This window comes from Pipistrellus hanaki (assembly GCF_964339955.1).
Source record: "Pipistrellus hanaki genome assembly, chromosome: 2".
NCBI lineage: Eukaryota > Metazoa > Chordata > Mammalia > Chiroptera > Vespertilionidae > Pipistrellus > Pipistrellus hanaki.
The window spans coordinates 53,946,415-53,957,722 of NC_140504.1; the positions used below are offsets into that span (position 1 = coordinate 53,946,415).

The 11,308-nt window shown below is 38.6% G+C and overlaps 1 protein-coding gene across 3 annotated transcripts in view; it reads right to left on the reverse strand.

Moving 5' to 3' along the window:
* Positions 1 to 10,688, reverse strand: part of CD86 (CD86 molecule) — a 75,901-nt gene extending 65,213 nt beyond the window's left edge. For 2 of the 3 annotated variants that reach the window (XM_084871706.1, XM_084871708.1), the window contains exon 1: positions 10,556 to 10,685. The gene's annotated coding sequence lies outside the window, so the exon portion shown is untranslated. Of the gene's footprint in view, positions 1 to 10,555 lie in introns of all 3 variants that reach the window. The other variant, XM_084871705.1, reaches the window with a different exon arrangement.
* Between the last annotated feature and the right edge of the window lie 620 nt (positions 10,689 to 11,308).

An 11,308-nucleotide genomic window follows, 5' to 3' on the forward strand; every position in this document is an offset into this window, starting at 1 on the left:
TAGGTATTCTGATTTCCCAGAGGAGCTGGACATCCAAATTTATGTGACTTCTCCAGATTTTTAAAATACTGATAATTAATTATAAAGTTTCTTTAAAAAAAAAATCATTCTTAAAGCCTACTGTCCATGTAGTATTTTTGGTTTACCAGCCTTTAGTTTTTAACCTCTTCCCCAGACCAATGGCTCCCTGTCATTTGGTTGCCAGAGCTTGTTTTAGAGTCTAAAATTTAGACCCTGACTCAAAACAGCTCTCTCCAACCTCACACCTTTCCATCCACACACTTTTCTGGCTACCCGAGAGTTATCTGTTCCTCCACTGATCTTCATAATGTATAACATGCTTGTCCAGAGCGATGGTCTAGAATCAGATGGGGGTCTGGAATTCTGGCCCTGCTACCAATTACATAACCTGGACAAGTCACTTCACACATCTAAGATTCAGTTTCCATGTGTGGAAAGTGGGCGACAATAATAGTATCTACCCCTTGGAGTTGTGAGGATTAAATGAAATAATATACAATGTAATACAGTATACCAAAATGCCTGCCATATGGTAAGCCATGTTAGCTGGGGGGAAATCTCCTTCCTGAGTAGCTTCTAAATAGAGCTCTATTTGATTCATTTTCATTGTCTCAAGATTAAATAAAACTTTATTGAATAAGTTTATAAACAAACAGTCCCAGCCCCCTCCCGTCTAGCCCTAATTCCCTACAGCCTGAAATATGACATATTCCTTACCCACTCCATTCACAATGGCCTCCCTCTCCTCTAATCCTCTGTTGTACAACACAGGTCAGAGGTAAATGCTGGTGGCCTGGGCCAAATCAACCCATCCGGACAACAAGGCACTATGTATGTAAACATCAGGACATTTCACCTACTAGTCTACCTTTCTGACTTCCCTTGAAAAATAGACTGAGGTGTGCTGGGCCACCCTCCTGCACACAGGACAGCACAGCGGTGGTCAGAAGCAATGCTCCAGGTGCGGCTCGTCTGCTGGTGTAGCGTGGCTCCACCATTCACACACACGTCATGAGGGTGTAATAACCTACAGGCCTCCTTTATTCACTTATAATCAAGGGTCTCTGTAGGCACTCCAGGTTTGCCACTCCTGACTCATAGTCTATACCTCACCTCTAGATTACGTTTTAACTTGATTTCATCCTGCTTTGCTGAGTAATGTGAATTCACTGTAGATTTAACAATTTCAAGCAAAGAAAAACCTCATTTTTGTAATTTTAGCAATTTAGAGGCAACCATTATGACTATTTTGACATATTCACTTGCTCTCTTGTTCCTATGCATTATTTTCTTTATAATTTCATAGCCTTATGTTTTCTTCTGTCATTTAAAGTCATTATCAATTTCATTTTTTAATTTACTTCACCACTCACCTATTATGAAAAATTTAGTTAATTCTTATTTTCATTATATTAAATAATGTTGTAATGAACATTTTTGTGCACACATATATTTCCATATCTATTATTAGTTTATCATATAAATCCCTAAATGTGAAGTTATTAGAGCAAGAAGAATGAGCATTTTTTATAAATAAAAATGGTAGTTTACATATCTTCTGGAATTAGAAATACAAATTTGAATACATTGCCCATGATGACTAATAAGCAAACATCTATATATATATATAAAAACCTAAGTGACCCAACCACTAAATGACCGAATGATATTCTACTGGTTGCTATGACACACACTCACCTCCAAGGAGCAGATGCTGAATGCAAGAGCTGCCCCCGTGGTGGTCAGTGCACGTCCTCCAGCCAACCTCCTGTGGCTGGCCAACCCACACGCTTTCCCCCCACCCCCCACTCCACCCCTTCTGTACCCCACTCCCTTCTGGCTGGCCCTGATCACCCTGATCGCTGGCCAGGCTGAAGGACGCTACCCCTGCATGAATTCCTGCACCAGGCCCCTAGTGTCTTTAGAAATTAAAAGCAGACATAATAAGCATGAGTTATTTAAAGTTCAGAACATATGCACATGATTACAAATTATAGAACAGGATTTTATTTTAATGTTTTTGGCATCCTACTTTTACATAAAATATATTTTAGGTGACTTTCACCTTATTCACCTTCATTGTCTATAATTAGGAGTTCTACTATGGCAACTTCTAGATTATAGGTAAAAATCTATTTGCTAGAACTGAATCAGAAAAGGCAGAGCTAAAGAAAATTGAGTCTTAACTTAAAAAAATATAGGAATCCAAAAGGAGGTGTTGGTGAGGATGTGGAGAAAAGGGAACCCTTGTGAACTATTGGTGGAAATGCTAATTGGTGCAACCACTATAGGAAACAGTATAGAAAGTCCTCAAAAAATTAAAAATGGAACTGCCTTATGACCCAGAGATTCCACTTCTAAGTATATATTCAAAAAAATCCAAAACACTAATTTGAAAGATTATATGCACCTCTATATTCATTACAGCATTATTTACAACTAGGGGCCCAGTGCATAAAACTCGTGCACTGGGGAGGGGTCCCTCAGCCCAGCCTGCCTCCTCTCACATACTGGAAGCCCTCAGAGGATGTTCTACTGATGGCTTAGGCCTGCTCCCCTTTGGGAGGAGGCCTAAGCCGCAGTCTGGCCTCCCTTTTTGGGAGGTGACTGGGCTGATCAGGGGAAGGCACCAGCCACATCACTCCGCTGCTGCAGCCACTGCCAGTCACTGCAGGCACCAAGGTATTTTTATCAACATGGACTCCAGTCCCTTCACCATGAAAAAATGAGAACTTTCTTTAAGCATTTTCAAGATGGGTCTTTCATAAGATATGACATTCCTTTCTTTATTTTTCTTTTTATCCTTACCTGAAGATATGTTTCCATTGATTTTTTTCCCCTTCCCTCTGGGTGCTGAGGAGGTTCCTGGGACCCAGGTATGTATACAAATTAACCGCCATCTTTGTTGGGTTAATTTGTATATTCACTCTGATTGGCAGTGGGTGTAGAGGAGGTATGGTCAATTTACGTGTTTCTCTATTATTAGGTAATATAGCCAAGATATGGAAGCAACCCAAGTGCCTACCAATAGGCAAATGTATACTAGTATAAAGGTGATACATATATACAATGGAATATTAGCCATAAAAAAGAATGAAATCTTGCCATTTGTGACAGCATGGATGGACCTGGAGGATATTTTGCTAAGTGAAATAACTCGCCACAGAAAGATAAGTACTACCCTGTTTCCCCAAAAATAAGACAGTGTCTCATATTAATTTTTGCTCCCAAAGTTGCGCTAGGTCTTATTTTCAGGGGATGTCTTATCTTTCCATGCGCTAGGTCTTATTTTCGGGGAAACACGGTATATTATTTCACTTATATGTGAAACCTAAAGAACAATATAAATGAACAAACAAAACTGAAACAGGCTAATAAACACAGAAAACAAACTGATGTTTGCCAGAGGGGAGAGGGGTTGAAGGACTAGGTGGAAAAAGATGAAGAAATTAAAAACTGAAAATTGGTAGTTACAGAATACTGGGGATGTAAAGTACAATATAGAAAATACAGTCAACAATATTGTAATAGCTATGTATGGGTATCAGTTGGGTACGGCAATATCAGGGTAACACTTTGTAAAGTATAGATAATCTAATCAGTATGCTATATACCTGAAACTATTACAAAATAATATTGAATGCAAACTGTACTTGAAAAATAAAGTTAAAAAGAAAGAATAGATTTTAAAGAAAATAATGTGAAGCCTGAAATATTTTATTTCCACAAGCTTTTATATCTATTGTAGATTCATATAAGCCTCACGGCACTGGTAAGTACTCATAGCCACATTTTACAGATGGGGGCACTGACCTTTAGGGAGCTGGGTAGCTTCCCCAAGGTGATACCGCTAGTAATATAAAACTACTTATTATTTGACAGCAGCCTGACTGACTCAAAACTCTGGCACAATGTATTCAAGACACAATGCTGCCTTACAGACAAATGAAACAGCTACCTTTGTGTTCCTGTGGAACCTCACACATTTCACTGTAAAAAAAAAAAAAAAAAAAAATCATCACAGTTGCTATATTTACCACTAACCTGAGCTCCTTGAGGAGAGACATCATATTTACTCATCTTTGGTGTATTTCTAATGTGTGGCACAATGCCTGAAACAAAGGTGCTGAATGAACTGAAAACACTAAACCATAGAGAAATAGGCAGTGGGCAGAATGGGAGTTTGCTTGTACAGATGCTTCTCAATTTACAATGGGGTTATTTTCTTATTTTTTGCTAGGATCCCTCAACCTGGCCTGTGCCCTCTCACAATCCGGGACTCCTCAGGGGATGTCGGACTACCAGTTTTTCCCCAATCCCCGCAGGCCAGGCCAAGGGACTCCACTGGTGCATGAATCTGTGCACCAGGCCTCTAGTATGCATATAAGATCTTTGGTTAATCTCTTTCCGCTCTCCCCTTCCCTTCTTCTCTCTGAGATTCATCCATCTGTTCCATGTTTCCATGCCTGTGCATTGAACATCTGCCCCTTGGTGGTCAGTGCACATCATCGTTACCGGTTGACCAGTGAAACAGTTGAATGGTTGAATGGTCACTTAGGCTTTTATATATAGATAGATAGATTCTAGCCATTCTGATAGGTGTGTAGGGATATCTCACTGTGGTTTTAGTTTTAATTTTCATAATGGCTAATGACATTGAACATCCTGTCATGTACTTACTTGTCACCTGAACTTACATATCCTCTTAGGGGAAGTGTCTTTTTATATGTTTAGCCCATTTTTTAATTGGCTCATTCATTTGTTTGTTTACTATTTAATTTGATAAGTGAAAATATCCAATTGGTATTTGACTTGGTGTTTCTTTAATATCTAATGAGAATGAATGTTTTTGTCATTTATATTTAATTTTTAATCATAGTTATTAACTGCACTAGATTGATTTTGGCATTTAATTTTATTTTTTAAAAGATAGTTTTATTTATTTCAGAGAGGAAGAGAGAGGGAAAGAGATATAGAAACATCAATGATGAGAGAGAATCATTGATTAGCCACCTCCTGCATGCCCCCCACTGAGGATCGAGCCCACAACCCAAGCATGTGCCCGTAACTGGAATCAAACCCAAGACCCTTCTGTCTGTAGGCTTATACTCTACCCACTGAGCCACACCAGGTAGGGCATTTTTATAAATGTTTTGTCATTTTATAATTGTTTTATATTCCCAGTTAGACTATTAAAACTTCATGGTGGCTATTTTTCACAGTGCCTTAGAACTATCAGGTTCTTGATAAAGATTTATTCTTTAGTTGGTTGAAAATATTTTTAAGATGGGCGTGATGACCTAAATTTATCTTTTGGGTAGTTATTTACTTAAGGTTTTACTCCATGGGAATTTCTGACTGGTAGTGATTGGTTTACTTCATTCTTTTTATTATTATTCAGTCTTTTATCAGATTTTTAAAAGTCAAATCTGATTATTTGATTCCCTAATATAGAACTGTGGCATTGGGTTATTTGGCCAATCAAATCATTGAGACTACAGAAAGAAAATTTAAGACTCATTTTGAGTTCAAAGCTTTCTAAGAAAGTGCTTTAATACTTCTCCATTCCAAGTCTATGGGTTTTTTCCCCCTACTTATTGAAATAAATGATAGGTGAACCCCAAAATTTCACTCAAACTTGTTTTCTTCTTTTCATCACCAAATTCACATGGGTTTCATCTTTGAGAAGCCTTGAATAATAACTTTCTTTGCTTAACAAAACAGAGTGGAATCTGTGTTTGTACCACAATCCCAACATATAAAATGACAACTACAAAAATCGTTTTTTTCCTGAAATTCTTTCCAAACCAGTTTTGAATGGAATAAGAAGTATTGACTTTTTTCTCCCATGTTTAGCTGTTAAGTTAGAGAATACTCCAGGTTCAGCTGACACAACTAAAGTTGTTTCCATGTGGCTCTCTATGGACAGTAGAGGTGAGTTTGGTCCAGTGAAGAGGTCCCCTTTCATCAGCAAATGTTTGCAGCAAAGGACTATTGTCTGTCTCCATGTTCTCAGCTCTCTGAGGTCTACTCCTACTTAACTGGGCGTATTCTACAAAGGTCACTGAAGGCCTCGGGATTGACATTTTCAGTCATTCTCCTACTTCGCCTTTCTGCAGAATTTGATCCTGTGACTACCCTCTGCTTTGTGAAACATTTTTCTCCTCTTTGCTTAGGTAACCTAATCTTTTTGGACACTCCCCCTCCCACATCTGAGACATGTATTCAGTTTCTTTCTCTGGCTGTATGCACTCTTATTAAGGTGTTATGTGTATTTACCAAATGCATTAGTTTATTAGGGGTAGTGGATGAAAAGGGGCACTGTAAGAAATCTAACTGAGAGTAACCTCACAGAGTGATCTGATAAAAAAAAAAAAATTTAACTGGGCAGATCCTAGGAATATAGCTTCTTTAGTCAAAGGGTCAAAGGGTTATCTTTTCCTTGACCAAGCCCTGTCCATTGTTTTTGTGCATCTAGGTTAATACACCTTTGAAATGCTTCTTATTCAGACCCCTCAGAAGTGTAGTCACTTTCAAGAGAGCACATAATCTTATTAACTACTCTGTCATTCAATCCCTGCCTGCTTTCTTTCACCTTCATGTAATCTTCCCTATATTCCCTTCTTAATTCTAAATGCATAAAAGAAACTTGCAAAACTGTCACTCTTCAGAGCATTTGAGATCTTGCTTCCCAGCAATTGTCATCAATTTGGATCAAATAAACTCTTACAAAAATCCTCTACAGGTTTAGACATTCTTATGCTGACAGGATGTATCGTAGTAAACAAAGTACCATAAATTGAGTAGCTTAAACAACAAAAATGTATTGTCTCGTAGTTCTGGAAGTCAGAGTTCCAAAATAAAGATATTGGGAGTGCTGATTCCTCCCAAGGACTGTGAGGGAGGGATCTGTTCCAAGGACAGATCTTTCCTTGGCTTGTAGGTGGCCCTCTTCTCCCTGTCAGTTCACATCATCTTCTCTCTGTGTTTCTGCATCCAAATGTCTTCTTTATAAACCACCAGTCATTTTGGATTAGGGCCTACCCTATTGACCTCATTTTAACTTGATTATCTCCAAACATGATCCTGTCCTGAGGTACTGATGGTTAAGACTTCAACATATGAATTTTGAGGGGACACAATTCAACCTAACACTGAGTTCCTAGAGTCACTTTTTCTATTGTACCTCATGTGCTCCATGTAGAAGTTTGGTAACTATGTTCTGTCTTTCCATGGACACATCCTCCTCTTTCTTGCATCTCTCTCCTGCTTTGTTCCCACCGATAGTCTCTCCTTGGAATTTATTTTGGACTCTTCATCCTCATCTACCTCCTCAACTGTCAAAGTTTTACAGGTTCTATCCTTGGCTTCTTCTCATTTTACCATCTCTCCCTAGTTATCTCACCCACAACAGGAATTTCAATTATCAGCTGTACTTATGCTAAAGACTCTTAATGTCTACTCCAGCCCATACCTCTTTCTTGAGTTTTGCCTGTATATCCACTTGTCTACTATTCATCTGCTCCACATGATCTCAAATTCAGTTTATTAAAAAATGGACTCAACTTCTGCCCTCTCCCCCAGCCCAAATCCAATCCACTTCCTATATATCCCCTATTTTGGGGAGAAGGATGCCACTGTGCATTTAGATCTCTTCTTCCAAGCTCCACGTCTGTCAAAACCAAAATCCTGTCAACTGCAGTTCTTGAAAATCTTTTAAATGCATCCTTGCCTCTCTGGTCCCACCATAAGTACCTGGTTTCATGTCCCTAACACCCGTTCTTGAATTATTACAATAGTTTTCTAAATGAGCTCTTTGCATTTTATCAAATCAGTTCTGCATTCTACTGCCAGAGGAATTTTTAAAGCAAATTTTATCATTATCTCTGATTGTTTATGTATGACTGTTCAAACTTAGGCTATGACTTTAGAATAATCTTGACTGGATGCCTGGGCCTTGGAGGCTCCTTGTCCCCGTCCCTCCCAGCTTCTACCTCAACCTCTTTTATCACTATCTGTAAGGCACCTTCTTGTAGCTATGCTTGCAATTCCATCATGCACCCTATTTGTCTATTTAATCACCCAAATCTTGGATCTTTAAACCAATGTGACACCCTTCCCCATGAAGCCCACAGATGATGATCTATAAAAATGATGCATTATCTCTTTCCTCCCACACTAGCTCTTTGCTCCAGGATTTATCTCTGTGCTTAACCTGGTTCTTAGCTTCCTTAGCTGCACCCTCCTCTCCAGCATTTGGTTTCCCATTGTGATCAGAGTCATTCCCTTGAAGCGGCTGGAATTGCACTTAGGCTCTGGTCAGCTCCCCTTGCAGCCAAGCCTGGGGCTGTCTTACAGGCTCAGAGGATATTAACCACCTGCTTGAAAAAACCTTCCTATTGCCGTCATGTTGCCATCGATAGTTATATAACCGTGGGCAAATCACTTTTCTCTATTTCTAAATCCTAAGAGTAATAGGAGTAAAGACAACTAGTAATAATTACTAAGTAATTATCAGAACTAGGTTCTAAGCACTTTACATGGATTATTACATTAAAATCTCATAATTGCCTATGTTCACACACTTATTTCCAAGACTTTCCCTATTAGAAACAATGGCAAGAAAAATATTCATGTCCTAAAACTTTACAGACATTTGTGATTATGTTCTTACAATAAATTCCTAAAAGCTAAACCGGTTAGCTAAAGGAAATATACACCTTAAGGGCTTTTGATATGTATCAACAGATTATTGTCCAGAAAGATATTACCATTGTTTGGTAATAAGGACATAAATGTTCCTCCCTCCTGAGAAGTACACTTTGATAAAAGAAAAATAATATTTCACTGTTTTAATTTGTATTTCTCTTATTTCAGATAAGACTAAACATTATTTATTGGTTCATTTATAGTCTAAAATTTCCTGTGCACAATCAATTTTCAAGCACTTAGAAACAAAGAGAATCTAGACAGTGGCCTGTGGTTCTATAGACATCCACAAGCAGTGTTAACACAATTAAGTGGTACCACTTCTGTGGCTCCATAAAAATTATAAATTATGAAAATATTTTTCAGACATGTGTAACATTTCAAAATTCCACTGGAGGGAAAAGGAATCTTTACTTGGAAATCAAATTCCAGTCCTCTGAAATAAAAGGAGCAAAGCCGTTTTCCAAACCAGTAAGCACCGGGTAGATGAGGGTTACGTGGATTTCCAAAGACCAGTAGTAAATAACAACTGACCCCAGCCGCCACGATCCAAGAAAAGGGAGGTGTGACCCCTTCCAGTAAGTCACAGCCATAGGGGACTGCCAGGGCATGGAGAAACCCTGTGGTGTACAGCCAACCAGCAAGAAAGGTTTTAGCCCTAACCTTATGAGCAGTGTGAGCTTTAGCCTCTTCAGCTAGTTAGCTCATTCATCAAACACGGTGATGATAGTATTTGCTTGAGTGTCAGTGCAAAGATTAAAATTCAGTGAAATAACAGTAAAGTACACAGCACACCAAGCATGTTCAACGCTGAGTAGCTAATTGAATTACTCTGCTTTTTTCCATCACCTCACTCTACTCAGAATCTCCCATGGTTTATTTATGACTCATTATCTGGGTTCTGTATTTTCTTTTTATACCTCTTCTTCCTCTTCCTTTTCCTTAGCGGCTAAGGAAAACTCATAGTGGTCAGCAAACTCATTAATTAACAGAGCCAAATATCAACTACAAAATTGAAATTTCTTTTGAGAGCCAAATTTTTTTAACTTAAACTTCTTCGAATGCCACTTCTTCAAAATAGACTCGTCCAGGCTGTGGTATTTTGTGGAAGAGCCACAGTCAAGGGGCCAAAGAGCCGCATGTGGCTCGGGAGCTGCAGCCTGTCCCTTTCTACCTTCTCTGTCGCATTAACTCAGCCCCCTGCCAAACTGACGATGGTATACACACAATTTTGCTCTCTGTTAGTCATGCTTATGCAGACATTTTAAAATGTCATGATTTTTAAAGTCAACAACCGCAACATTGAAATATTTGAAAAACAATTTTACAAAATTAACATTAACCACTTAAAAAAACAAAGAAGCAATGACAATATGAGCAGCTCAAAAATTCCCTCCTTCAAGTGGCGTGTCAAATGTCTTTGATAGAAAATGTTTAAAAAGCTCCCCTGTCTTGGAACTCTGGAATTAACCTAGAGTGAATACTCTAAGAAGGGAAGAATGGATTTGGGACTTTAGCTAATGTTACATGGCACAGACCATCCTTAATGCGTATTAGCATCTTGGGCAGGAAAGAAAGAAAACAGCACCTTAATTTCAGCCTGCCGCTGAAGTCACTTCATTAAAAATTGCCTTTCAAAAATAATCCTGTATAATAAAGAGCTAATATGCTAATATGAAAGAACAGCAGAACGATGGTCCAGAGGACGGTCTGGATGATCTGGTCGAACCCGGGGCTGCGAGGGCCCAGCCCCTTGTACGAATTGCGTGCATCGGTTCTCTGGTGAGAAAATACCAATAAAAGAAGAAGAAGAATTTCCACTTACCGTCGTCGTGTTCACTGTTGGGCTAACGTCTGGGAATGACTCCTCTTGTCTGTCTGTGTGCGCTGGTCTGCCTTATAGTGAAAGGAGGAGCAATCCCTTCCACTCCTTCCTCCTCAATGACTTTCTCAATGACTGTGTACCCCGTAACTTTCTTTAATAAAAGCTGTTCCTCTTTTCTGATTTGTTAGATTTTTGCTGACACTTGTGGAAGAAATTTAACCCTTTCCTTGCATTTGAATTCATTGACCTTATCTAAATATATATTTAAAGAATAATTAGTAGCTTGAATTCCAGGTACAACATGGAGGAGAGGCAGACTAAAAATGAGTTTCCCCCTTCCTGAATTTCCTTAATAAATAAATAAATAAAAACACACACACATAGGAAATAAAATAATTAAAAAGAGGAGGGGTGCAGGAACATTTTCATAAAATAGAATCAAAGAAAATTCTATAGATTTTGGTAAGACAATAAAGGTGATTTATTATGCATTTGGACTGGGAGTGAGCAGCTGTCCTCCTGCTAATTTCCACCACTGAGATGATGGGGGATTTTAATGAACTTTGAGAGCAAGGGCGTGTCTTCCTATAATAGCTGCACAACAAATAGCTACTGCTTTTATTATTTCATTCCTGCTGTAGCCAAAGATAACAATGGTCACATAGAAGATTCTTCAAATAGAGGCCTTAAGGAAAAGCAGTATCCTAACATTAAGAGATGTACTTGTAGGAGAAACAGAACATTCATGAAGCA